Source organism: Micromesistius poutassou (genome assembly GCF_964030765.1).
Source record: "Micromesistius poutassou genome assembly, chromosome: 16".
Taxonomy (NCBI): domain Eukaryota; kingdom Metazoa; phylum Chordata; class Actinopteri; order Gadiformes; family Gadidae; genus Micromesistius; species Micromesistius poutassou.
The window spans coordinates 17718277-17732901 of record NC_140286.1 but is presented as its reverse complement, the minus strand read 5'-3'; positions in this window follow the sequence as shown (position 1 = coordinate 17732901).

The following is a 14625-nucleotide window of genomic DNA, read 5'->3' as shown; positions in this document are numbered from 1 at the left end:
GTGTTTTGGTCTGACCGCAAACAGCAACAGAGGCAGAATGGGCAGAACTCGATCATCTTAAATGTTGCTGCAGCGATGCGTCATATATTCCATTGCATCCACAACATCCGCATCAATCGATGAAAGATTGGAGCATTGGAGTCACAGACAAATAGAAGTAACGACGAATAAGAAAGGTGTCGCAAACGGGTGCGTTACTGGAGAAAGAGAGCGTCTTTTTTTTGCTTAATTTCACATCTAACAAACACTGGGACAAATGTAGTTGATTTCTGTGTTTAACTGAGATTACGGAGTGGAAGGCCGGGACCCTATAATGTTCAGCTAACTGTTATCAATAATAAGTGTTACGAGAGTAGCGCATGTGTGTGTGCGAGAATGGCAGTGTGTGTGTGTGTGAGTGAGTGGACGAGTGAGGAGAGCAAGCGTGTGTCAGTTTAGTGAAGTAATGAACGAGTCTGGTTGTCTCTGTGCCAACGTGTAGCCTACTGTAAAGTTAGTGAAACTAAGAATAAAGTACACAGCCTTTCAATAATCGGCGGCCGCTTCATTCCGACCATATCTATCTATCTATCTATCATATACCGTCTCCCCTGTGCTCTCGACTACGATCTGGGAGCCGACAACATAATAATAATAAAAAACATTTTCTATATACACGTGCAGCTGTGAACTCATGTATTGTAATTGATTGTATGATGTATAATTTTACTTTTTTTTTTTTTATGATAAGACCTTTCATTTAGCGTTAGTGGGAGCGTGGCACTGAAATTATATAGGCTATGTTATCAGGGCTATTCGTCATGATATCAGACTTATCGGAATGACGTAATAATTTCTGTTATCGGCCCGATAATTATCGTGCACCCCTATTAAGAAGCAAAAAATATGTGATGCAATCCAATATTAGATAATCAAAATGAAAACAATAGAGTTAGACTTGAACGTTTTTCAGAAGAAAGATAACATTTCTAATGCATTTCCCTAATTTGGTTAGGATGTCTCATAGCTCCTTTCACTTCTGACCGCAAACCAGTGGGCGGGCAGGACTGCTGTGATTGGTCAGCATCCCCACTCTGTTGTGATTGGTCAAACGTTCATTCACACCAAAGTTGTAAACATTGCGGGTATCAATTGCTTCTATTCAGCCGTACCTGTTCGAGCCAGAGTCTGATACAAAAGCCCGAAGTCAGGCCGAAACACAGTCACAACCAGTTTCAGCAATGTACCTCTCAACGTGTATATAACGCCACGCCCTGCAGCGTTCACCTCCATGCTATTCTTTCAGCATTTGGAGGGAACAGCAGGTGGGAAACTAGACGGCTACGCCAACAATCATAGAACTAGAGTTATAATAACATAACTATTGTTCTATATCATGTAGGCTACCCCGTCTAGGCTATATAAGATGTGCAAAACACAACGGCTCTATAAATAACCCTAAATTCTTCTAAGAACACTCACAGCGATGATGAAGAGAAAAGAGAAAAGAGTCTGTTACTAACCCTTAATTCATAGAATCCATGGAAAATGGGCGATGCAGAGCAACAAGGCTTCTCCTACGTCCGCTGCCACTGCGGGCGGGGCTATGAGAAACCCAAGCCGCCAACTGCGGCCAGCAGCAAGGCCCCTCTAACGTCCAAGAGAGGCGGTAAGAGGAACCGCTGGCAGGCATAACAATGAACAGAGCAGCCAATCGGCTTCACAAAGCAATGAAGAAGCTCTGGTTTGCCGGTGAACACACAGAATGTGTAAAACTGGAAACGAATGTATGCGACAATGGACTTAAGGTTCACACAATCAATCATAACTTTCTCAATAAACCCAAAGCGTATAAGAGACAAGGATAACACCCATTATAAATGTCACAGAACAGTCCACCACAGAACAGTCGGGCACAGTTGAGTCCCAGTCTGGTTATTTTATATTGCGTAACTCAGAGGGCACCAGAATACAAGCAGGGCACCTAATTAGCTGACCTTTAAGGCTGGCTTTACACGACAACGATCTGAACACAAACCGCAAAAGTGGCGTTACGATCCCACTTTTCATTCCGCGTTTAGACGAGCGTCTTTGGGTGGAAATCTGCGCGCATACGGCGACGCAAAAGTGTGTGAAATCCGACATGTTTGTTGTGGTTTGCCTGTGCTGCACGTGGATGTGACGTAAACGCGTACGGGATGAGAGCCAGCGTTAGCGGCTCAGAGCACACTTTTGCGTTGTTAACCCTTACGCAACGGATACGCAACGGTGGAGCGTTTTTAAGATTTCCACCCTGGAGGGTGGGTTAATTTTTGCGTTTTTAAGCCCCGAAAACGCTGTCGCCGTCTAAACGAAAGGCACATCTGATAAAATATTTTGTCGGTTTCACCCGGGAGCGTTGTCGTGTAAAGCCAGCCTAAGACTGTGGCTCCTCTCTCTGCTGTGATCATAATAAAAACAAGTGGAGAGGTTGACTATATTTACCCAGAGATGCAATTTTGTGCTCTGATGTGAATTGTAATGATAGTTCTCATTGTAAGGACCTCTGTACTATGTATAATTCTATTGCAGGAGCTGTATATGAGGCCAGTAGGCCATTCTTTACTTACTCTCATAAAAGACAGAGCATCAAGCCAACAAAGTATGTGGGTGCTTATCATGCTGAAGCCAAGAATGCGTATAAGGCCTGGGTGCTGACAGGTAGGCCCAGAGAGGGACCTGCCTTGGACCACAAAAAGCTTACCAACGCGAGGTATAAATGTGCAGTTTGTTATATCTTGTAAACGATGTTACTGGCTTCTGGAAGGAGGTGACCAGGGTCAGTACATCGCTACCATGTACAGTTGAAGGAGTGTCTGGAGCCGGCAAGATAGCTGAGCTGTGGAAGCAACATTACTCTGAGCTATTTAATTGTGTTAAAAGTGATCTATACAAAGCGGGCAACGTTGCCAATAGTGACACAGTGGGAATCACATCAATAGGGAGGTGCAACAAGCAATTACACAGCTAGCTGATAACAAAGCAAGTGGCTTAGATCGGATCACTGCAGAGCACCTTAAATTTGCAAGTCTGAGGGGCTGCAGCTCTTCTTGCAATCTGCTCCACAGGCTTTATGACTCATGGTCTATTGCCACACTCCATGTTGTCTGTTACCTTGGTGCCCGTCATCAAGGACAAAGCAGGCAAGGTGGGGAGCTTGGATAACTACAGACCAATTGCTTTAGCCAGTGTGTTATCCAAGGTGCTGGAAATCATTTTATTAGACAGACTAAGTTGTTATATTGATATCACAGACAACCAGTTTGGCTTCAAGGCTAAGCATGGTACTGATCTATGTGTTTATGCCCTGAAGGAAGTGGTTGAAATGTACAGAAGACAGAATTCTTCAGTTTTAATAGGTTTTATTGATGCATCAAAGGCTTTTGACAGAGTCAATCATTTTAAATTGTTTTCAAAGCTCAGCCAAAGAGGTGTGCCCAATAGCATAATCAGGATCCTGGCATATTGGTATGCTAACCAGAGCATGCATGTCAAGTGGGGGAAGGCAGTCTCTACACCATTTGGTATGGGTAATGGGGTTCGTCAGGGGGGTTACTTTCACTTGCCCTTTTTAATATTTATATGAATGATCTATCTAACCAACTAAGAGCCAGTAAAACAGGATGCATGGTTGGCAACATCCTGGTAAACCGGTTTGTTATAAACGTCAGAGATGTAGTTATGACACTGCATACTTATGAATAATTATGTTATGGTCTAAAAAAAAAAAAAAAAAATCTAAAATAGGTACAAGATTTCCCTTTACAAATAGTAGTAGTTTGTAAGAAACTAAACCGTTTCAAAATCGGTTGAAAATTGAGCAAGTTATGGTTATTTAAAAAGTATGTACCACTACCAACACAATGTTATGGGTGAGCCAGCTGACTGGGGCAAGATGGCCGCCAGTGCGGACGTTCTAGACTCCGCCGTAAGACATCTAGTGTTCTATATATATCTATGGTGCAGTTACTCAGTAAACAACGTCACAAGATTGATGACTGAAGAGACAAACTTCTGAACGTCTGTTCATCCCTTAGAATTATTATTCCGCTATGAAAGGTAGGCAGAAGGTATAAGCCTACCTGTTAACAGTGCGCCACACAGAAGTTTATAGAAATTATGATAAATTAAATATCACAGAGCACAGATCAGGATTGTGAACGTTTACAATTTCTCATGTCAATCAGCAAAATTTATCAGTGTTGGCCGACTAACTCTTTTTAATTAGGATATTGATCCTGTGCGCCTCCTCTTTGCAACGGAATTTGTTTAAGATATAAAACCATTTAATTTAACATACACACACTAAAACAGATATTTTCGTTTTTAAATAAATATTTGGAAACGAAAATTCATGTTTTCCGCAGTGTGCCTCTCTGGCATTGAGCAGGTCTACAGGATCGCACTCTGCACAACCCAGTCAGTAAAGAAATCTCGGTCACGAACGACTCCGTAGTCAACGCTGTCCAAGCATCGGTGGTGATGCAACTTTCTCCGCTAAGTACAGGACCTCACGGAGGGAGGCTGCTGCTTAGTGATCGCTCGTTCGCGAACGAATCAGTTCGAACAAACGACTCTTTAACATGAATGAACCAACCTGATTCCCCGTTTCAGTTTGTCTCGTTCGTATAGTCACTGAGTCTGACCGACTCAGTGACTGAGAATCATGAAATGCGAATAAACAAAAAAACAAACAAACAAACGACTCTTCTTGGCAAACTGACCGACGCAAACTGATTCATTCAAACAAATCATGAAAACCACCACTACTCCGTCTCAATCTTCCACTCTCGGGTCTTCGTGGCCAAACCTATGATGGAGCAGCAAACATGTAAGGGCATCTATCTGGGATGCAAGCTTTGGTCCGCAGAGAACAGCCGCTTGCCACTTTTGTGCACTGTGGTCCTCACTGTGAATCTAGTCACACAAGCAGCCTGCTCATCCACACCAGTTGTCAGAGATGCCCTCCAGTGGATCCATGACCTGGGTTGTTTGTTTGGCCAGTCTGGGAAATTCAAAACCATCTTTAAGCCATGTCTGAAAATGGCTCATTCACCACCATTAAGCCGTTGTGTGCTACCAGATGGACTGTGCGAACACCAGCAATCAAGTCGGTCCTCACCCAATACGAGGTGGTCTTGGCTGCATTGGAGGAGATGGCTTCAGCCAAAGGGGCAGTCACAGCTCCTCGAGCAAGTGGCCTTCTTGGCCAGCTCCAGAAAGGCAACACGGTGCTTGGCCTTCTCCTTGGGCAGGATATCCTCTGGAAGCTTGAAGGTCTCAATAAAAGCTTGCAAGGGAGAGCCGTAACAATTGGCGGGATGTTACAGGCTGTCGTTTGCACAAAGAAAGCTTTTGTGGCACAGAGAACGAGTGAGACATTTATGAAGATTTACTCGAGAGCTGTAGAACTCACCACATCTCTTGAGCTGCAGCCAATCAATCTTCCACATATTCGGAAACCTGCAAACAGTCACACCCCCTCTTCTCACCGCGTTGTGACAGACCTGGCCAAACCTTATTTTGGATCCAACCTGTCCATATATATGGATAACTTTTACACCGGTGTAGCATTGATGGTGGACCTCAAGATCAGGGGGGTACAAGCTTGTGGGACAGTGCGTGCTAATAGGAAGGGCCTCCCCAAGAGCAAGAACCTAACAAAGCAGGCTGGCATGAACAGGCATGAATACAAGGTGGCGCAGCAGGATGACCTGACCTTTTGCATATGGCAGGACACCAAGGCAGTGATGGTCCTGTCAAACTTCCATGACCCAACAGCTTTTGGGTCAGTGAGGAGGAGGAAGGAAGGCCAATGGTCAACGCCAAGTGGAGGTTCGGGTGCCAGCCTGCCTTGCTGACCACCAGCAACACATGAAGGGGGTAGACCTGCTGGACCAGATGGTGGGATACTACCAGATCCAGCATAGGTCTACAATGTGGTGGAGGAGGCGGTTTTTTAATTTCCTTACGGTGGCGTGCTACAATGCCTTTGTGGCTGCCAGGTCTGCAGGAGGAGCCGACTGGAAATACAGGAGGGGCGGCTACAAAGACTGGCTGGAGGATCTGACCATGGAGCTCATCGTCCCCGTCACGAAAAGAAGTGCTCCCCACCAGCCCAACTGGAGCTTCTGCTGAGCATGACCTGGTCCAGATAAGCAACAAGAGGAAGACCTGCAGGGAGTGTTCTCTGAAGCACAGCGGCACCAACGTGCGTCCTGGGTCCACGCTGATGGGGTGCAGGCAGTGTGACCTCCCTTTGCACCGCGAGTGCTTCATGCATCACGTCCTTCGCCACCAGAGTTGATGCACCACGTCCTTCGCCAAGACTGACTGACTGTTCCCAGTTCCACCTCAGGACTTTCCCCACCCCTCCCCACTCCTTTCCCATCTCTCTCTCTCTCTCATACCAAGGTGCCTTGGTCTGTGTGTTGGCATGTTTTAAAATGTTATTTGTTATATGAAATGTTATTTGTGATGTTATTTTATCATATAAAATATTTTTCCTTACCAATCTGATTTTGAGATTTTCTTTTATAAAAATGTGTTGGTATGTTAATGCTAAGGGAGTATGTATTAATACAACCTGAGAGTCTTACCTTTAAAATGTCATTTATTTCATGTTTCTATGTGCTACAGAGGCTCAGATATTAAGGTTTTGGTAATTCTTAGTATTTTTTTCAGAAAACCCTCAGGAGATAAGGACATTTATCCTAGAATAACAGGTTTTAATGGGCGTTTTTAGCAGGCGTTTTAGGAGTAAATGGGTTAAGAGAAGGAAGCTTACGTTAGCTAATTTAGGTGTTTAAAGGTGCTAAAGTGAGTGAGGAATAATAATAAAAGTATAAATAATGTGAAAAATATAAAAGCATACTATTATAATATATATATATATATATATATATATATATATATATATAACATAAACCATGAGAAGTAATAAGGAAGAGTTTACCCCTTCCCAATATTCATGTTCACACCACGTACACAAATATGATCACTTTGGTTATGTTACCCTGTAAATCAAAAGGCAACTTAAGGTATGTAAAATGTATTGATTATGTCTTGATTATTGTATTATTTTGGAAGTCCAATCACATCCAAAGCTATTCATTGTGTTGAACAGGCTGTGAGTGTGATTTATTTCTTTACAGGTTTGCACTGGTGACTCTGGAGTCATAAATTCTACCTCCTGCGAGTGTCCCCGTGGGGAGTACAAGTGCAGCCAGTCTGCTGCTTAGATGATCTGGGCCATCCACAACATCAGCTCCACAGAAGTGGAGTGTCAGTGGAAAAAGCCCAACGTGCCTTCAGAGGTCAAGGCAGTGGAGGAGCTTTTTCCAGCGCGGGAGTACAAGCCTCTGACTCGTGCAGTAACCCCAGATGACACTAAAGCCGTTTCTCAATACCAAGTACGCGGACTACGTTCTCGCGGACTTGGAAGTACGTACTTGGCAAGTCCGGACTTTCAAGTACAGACTTCCGAGAACGAGAGTACGCACCTGCAATTGGAACAGCAGCAGACTCGATGATGCATCCTGGAATATTTAACGGTCCCAAGTCCACACGAGTCACCTCCGATGCATCCTCGGTAGAACGGCCTCATCGAGAACGCATCGAGAACACTTCCGGGTTTTACGACAGTACTCGCGTTCTCGCGTACTTGGAATTGGAACAGTGCTTGGGCTACCACTGATGACGTTTATCGAGAACGCAAGTACACGAGAACACACGAGAACGCGAATTGAGAAACGGGTTAAGTGGCTGCTCAGTCAATTCCAGGGCAGTTTCACTGGGATTGCCTGGCTGCTCACTCCTGAGCCTGAAACCCTACAGGAACCTCTACTTCACCTCTCCACTGACTGCATCATAGCCACCCACAAACGCCTTGGCAGTGATGGCATCCTCGCGGCTATGAAAATATCACTAGAGCAGCTACTTGCCATCCAGACAGCCACAGTGGGGCAGAAGGACACCTCTGGCATGCTCTGAGGAAAGGTCGGCTGACAGCGAGTCATTTCGGAAGTGTGCTGATGGCGAAGCGTGTCACCCCCTCCCTTATTTCTAGGCTCTGTGGGAGTCAGAAACTGGATGGAGTTCTGGCTGTACAGTGGGGTATAGCTAATGAGCAGGAAGGGATCAAGGCATTTGAAGAAGCCACGGGCATGAAGGTTAGAGGGTCTGGTTTGAGGCTGGCTCCCTCAGGGATCCTGGGTGCCTCCCCCGATGGTCTGGTGGGAGAGACAGACATTGAGGTGAAGTGCCCATTCCGCTGGAGGGAGAATACAGTTGAGGAAGCCGTGCAGGAGAAGACCTTCTACCTTCATCAGGGGGAAGGTGGCGTCTACCGCCTGAAGGAGGATCATCGGTACTGGCACCAAGTACAGGGGCAGCTTCACATCTCTGGGAAGACCACCTGCTACTTCACCATCTGGACACCCAAGCAGTGTGTAATCATCCCCATTTCCCGTGATGACTTCTGGCAGCCTAAATTGGGGATTTTGGAGTCCTTCTACAAGGAGCACATGCTTCCACAGCTTGTATAGAACTATCAGTGGACTAAACATTTTTTTGTAAATAGTTAATAATAGTTCATTTCTGTGATCAGTTAACCTTTGTTCACCCTAGAGGATTTCTACATTGTTCAATTTGTTATTTTTGTTCATTTGTTATTATATTTATTGTTATTGTTATATATTATTATTTATTGTTATTTTAATATTTTTCAATTTACTTTTTGGGGGGCAATGGATCAGCGTTCTCGCCGCGCCACCTGTCAGTACCTGGTAACAGGGAAGCTAATGTTCCAAAACTTTAAAGGAAATAATAATTTCATTAAGGTTTACAAAGTGATAGAATTTGTTGTGGAACTTTTTCACATACTGCTGAAAGATATTCAAACACCAATTCAAATACATTTTATTGAAAGGAAAAACTGAAAGTTAGTTATCCAAATTAACCGCAACTTCTTTAATTAATGGATTCTGCAGATTCACTAGAGCACAGCAGAGCTGCACCACTACATCAGCATTGCTTCGCAAGGTGTGCGGAATGAAACGCAGGATTTTAAATTCCTTTAAGCGGGCATTTGCCCTTTTAATTTCACCTCACTCTTAGTCAACCTGCCATGGTTCAGAAATGGAGGGATGTTGACACTGACTCCTTCTGGCACAATGTCTCGGATTAGAAATCCCTTGTCAGCAAGGATGACATCCCCCGACCTGAAGACCTCCAGGATTCCACTCTTAGCCAAGATGGCCTTGTCAGAGACTGATCCAGGATACAATTTGCTACAGTATGTAATAACAGCATTTGGCGCCACACCTAGCAGGATTTTAAATGAATGCATGCCTCTGTATTTTGAGTAGGTGTGCTTCTGAAGGTCCATGGAGGATGGAGTAGCGATCTCGACATCAGTGCAATCTATTATCATCCTGCAGTTCCGATACATCTGGAATGATGAGGGTAAGCTTGTGAGGTTTTTCTCCCGACTTGGCACAGTGGTCACAATGTCCTTGAACCTCAGCTCGTGGAGAACATGGATGAATGTTAGCACTACATTGATCACACAAGAAGAGCTGCACTGGAAAAGCTGAGCAAGATGCAGGTTGGTGTAGTTATGACGAATCAGAGTCATGAAGACTTGGTCATCCAGTGACAGGGACTCTACCTTCCAGCCAGCATAATAGATGATGGACTCTGTGAATCTCCTTGTACAGCCAACAAAGATGATGAAAATTCTTCTGTCTGGGAGGCCAGTTTCCATTCTCAGGAGTTTCTCCTCGAGGGTCGATGCAGAGTACCTGAAACGTTGACATTTTGGTGTCTGCAGTCGCACCCTGTCAACAGGCACACTCTCCTCCACCAGCAGACTCTCCTCCATGGGCGGACTGCCCTCCGCCGGCAGACCCTCCTCCATGGGCGGACTGCCCTCCGCCGGCAGACCCTCCTCCATGGGCGGACTGCCCTCCGCCGGCAGACTCGTCCCCCACCCGGGGAACCATATTGGACCCCTCTCAAGTCCCTCTGTAAAATGGCAGCTGCAAACTCTGGAACTCTCATTGGGCTTCCTGTCTGCACGCCTGAAAGAGGAAGTTAAAGACCGGGTAAACCAAATTCAGTATTTTTCTTCTTATCATATTAATTAGGCCTTAAATGTGTCCCTCAAAACATGTAAAAAATATTTTTCCCATTCATCATTTCCTTGAGGAGCTAGGCCTCAGAGAATGTTCTGTGTGCAGGTTTAAAATGGGCGGGTCTACATCGATGACCGCTTTACGTAAAGCGGTCATACTCACATAAACCCGCCCCCTGCTGCCCTCTAGGTATAAATACATTAACCGCGCACTAGCATTCTGTGGTTTCACCCGTCTATGGTTTTACCGCTCACGAGTCTGGTTTGAATTGTCAGTTTGCAGCTAGCTTGCCCGTTATGCCTCTTCAACCTCGTTGGTGCATCTTCCCTGGATGCCACAGTGGGAAACGTAACGTTAACGGTTCGTTTACTTTATTTAAGTTTAAGTTTACCTCTCCGGTGATGGGCGTGGTTTCCTGGCCTGCAGCGCACACGCCCCCACCGTCCTGAGCCAGGGATTACTGCTCATTTTTCATCAACTTTGAAGCATAATTTTATATACTTCGCGATTTTTTTAGTCCTTCAAATTTGGCAGGGTGGTTAATAATATATTTTCCTGTGGTATTATAAACTCAAAACCCATAATTATTCTTGGTTTACCCGGTCTTTAATAATTTACACTTACGGTTTTATATACAGGGGTTAAACATGATAAGTAAACATGTCTAAAAGAAATTGAATTATGTAGTATTAGCAAATTATGTCTAGCTACCAAGTTAATGCAGACAACAAAGATTTATGGAAAGTTAGAGTGGTTGTTAGAGCTGCAGATGAAATGAGCTGTACATGTTGAAAAAAAAAAATATATATATATATATATATCTCGTCACCCTCTTAAAGTAATGGCCTAAGTCATATTTTCAAGTTCAGAAAACAAAAAACTGAACCATATATAGAGTATATGATATTTATCATTTCAAACAAAAAGGTTATGACAATAGAGGACTATTGATATACAAATAATGATGTCAGTCAATTGTGTAACATAAGAGGATAAGCTGACTTAGGCCAATTTATGAACATGCCTTTGTGATTTACTAAATTTTTTACCTGACTTGGTACGAATAAATTCTGGAATAAGTTAGTGGTGGCTCGTTCGCGAACTAATCAGTTCGAACGAACGACTCTTTAAAACAAACAAACCGACCTGATTCGCCGCTCTCGATCGTCGTTGTTCGTTCACCGAGACTCGACTCCCAGCTCCACCCACTAGTCGCTGAGTCGCCGTTCGTTCACTGACTGTGTTTAGCGGTGAAGACTCGAGGACTGAGAAGTCACGAAAGTCAGCCGGGCAACAACATCCCGATTCCGAACATGAAGCACTCCTCAGCTAAAAGGAACTTAGTTAATGTTGTGTTGATTGATGACCGTTTGCACCATTGCATGATTGTGATTCGTTTGAGAATGAGAACGAGGGAGGAGCTGAGTCTGACTGACTCGGCTGAGAACGTGCATTCGCGATTCGTTTGAACGAGAACGAGGGAGGAGCCGAGTCTGACCGACTCAGTGACTGAGAATCATGATTCACCGCTACCGGAAATGCGAACGAACGAATGAACGACTCTTCATGGCGAACTGACTGACACAAACTGATTCTTTCAAACGAATCATGAAATCCACCACTAATGAAAATGGCCCGACTCAAGGGGTGGCACCAAGCATGCATTTGAAAATATCACTGCATGCAGTTGGATAACACTACGACCAATCAGAAGAATACAAGCGGTGACGTATCCAGACCAGCGGAGCTAACCAATAGATAAGACTCTTACCGTATCCGATCGGTAAAACAGCAACACTTTTGGCCCGCCTATATCAGATACACCGATGTGATTGGTTAATGTTGTGGGCAAGGGGAATCAGGGAGTGAGTATATTGCTTGTTCCCAGAATGGAAAATTCAAATAGTGCTCTCGCAAGAACTCTGGATTTCCAGGGTAATGTTTATGCTTAATAAAGCAGCGATTGTCTTCTTGAAACTCTTGCCTCCTAAAGTCCTTGTGTAAAAAAAGTAAAATAAAGTGTGTAAAAATACACTGTTGCTATCAAGAATGAGCGGATTTGGATTAATTGGAATATCTAATTTATTACATTTTGTCTATTAGTTTTTCAAATAATGACAGGTAACGCTCTGCCCTTGCGGCAGCCACCCTTTCCCTCTCCTCCTCTCGTGCCACTGCCTCTCTCTCTCTCTTCTCTTTCTCTCTGCTCCCTCAGGACCTCCAGAAGGCTCTGTGTCCTTTTCCAGCTGCTGCTGCTGCTTCCGTGGCTGCTGAGGCTTCTCCAGCAGAGGAGGTAGAGGCCGGTGTGCTAACTACGCCACCGGCAGTGGCAGTGATGCGACTACCAGGGGCGGACTGATGGAGTACAGTATCCATGGCATCATACCACTGCCAGGTGGCAGCAGTAGCTGTACCGGCCTCTACCCCTCTGCCTGTGGGTGGGTCCCTAAGCTCCTGAAAACAGGGTATTAATTACTGCACTCAAACTAATTATTCTCATGTATTCACACTTAACTACACTTACTCTATTTATAGGGCCACTGAAATGGTATTGTGTGTAGGTTAATTGTCATATGAAGGAATCCCTGGAAAGCTCTATCAGTATATAATACAAAGCAGATAAACAGGCAACGTATACTTACTTTGTATTTGGCCTTGAGGTTGTTCCACTTCTTTTTAGCCTGTTTGGTGGAAATCCCAGGGCCAACAGTGGAAATAAAGTCCCTGGGTAAAGCAAAGCCACATTGAAGACTAATGAAACCCGACTTGAACCTTCCCCAAGACATACAAGCACTCAAAATCAATGGAATACTCACTCCCATCCCGTGATGGAGGAGTTACGGAGGCCAGTGGAGCGTACTTCATTGGCCGCTCGCCACTCAATGAGGGCCCTTGTCTCATCATTGGTTCCTTATTAATTGAATGCACAATAAAGACAAGTTTAACAATTTAAAAATGGAAAATGTCTTGTCGAGTTACAGCTATCTGCCTGACAAGCTAGGCTCCAAAAACGAAAACGTCCGAGAAAATGTCAAGTAGGTCTTGAGTAGGTAGTATTTGGAAAATAGTAATTATGCTTACAGTTGTAAGTCCACACGAGTCACCTCCGATGCGTCGTCGGTAGAACGGCCTCATCGAGAACGCATCGAGAACACTTTTTACGTCGGTTTTACGACAGTACTCGCGTACTTGGAATTGGAACAGTGCTTGGGCTACCACTGATGACGTTTACCGAGAACGCAAGTGCACGAGTACACACGAGAATGCAAATTGAGAAACGGCTATTGACTGATGTTGACAAATAGTGATTTGTCAACAAACATACTCAATAATCACTTACCATACCTTTAACTTAACTGCTAAACTAAGATATTAAGCATGAACTAAGCATAAGTGAATAAGCATACTAATTAAGCATAAACTTACTGTTTATGCTTATTCACTTAATGCTTAGTTCATGCTTAATATCTTACACTCTATAGGCATAAGTTTGTTTGTTTTTAGCAGTTGTCCTGCTTGGCAGCATTTACACACACACCCCCGTTTTATGTTCTGCTAGAATTTTCCATCAAAAAGCTGTTTTTCTTGGTTATTTTTGCAATCAATTGTATATATTGTAACACACACACACACACACACACACACACACACACACACACACACACACACACACACACACACACACACACACACACACACACACACACACACACACACACACGTTTTGTGTTCTGCTAGAATTTCTTTGCAATCAAAAAGATTTTTTGGGTTCTTTTTGCAATCAATTAAAAATAATCTGCTGAATTCACATCCATATCTGGTCACAGTTCTTACTTTTTCACAACAACGTAGTGCACGTGCAACCACCTTTTCAGTCCACTCATAGGCCCTTGCAGCAGGTCTGGTGTGGAGCTCAACAGGCTGGCCTAGAGAAGGACCATAATACAATGGATTGGCATCAGTGTCAGAAATATAACCACTAGGCCTACACACTTGGAATTGTGTTACACTAGCCCACCAATAACAAGCTTAACGACATTTAGAGTTTAAATTAACTCTGTCACTCAGATACGAGGGCAATGATGGGCAGAGGTAGCCATGCTTCACGCTGCTCATGCCCATTTCCTGAAGATAGGAGACCACTACCTTGTTAAAATTGCAGCTGGTGTTTAACAGGCCGCGTGGCGCGCTGCAGGTCCACTGCATCCAAACTCTGCGTTCGAAGATATTAGAAAAAAAAAACTCATGGGCCCCTGGGAAAAGAGACGTAATAATAAAAATTGTCTTTCTGGCGCACATATTTGAGTCAACTGTCTGGACAGAGGAACTGTTTCAGGTTAGCCACAGGCTAGAATTAAATGCTTACCAAAAAACATGCTAATGGAATGTCACGGGACTCCTGTGCCGCTCATTGACAGGCTGGGCAACAATACTCGCTGTCAATGTTGGGCCTTCCAACACACACCCAGTG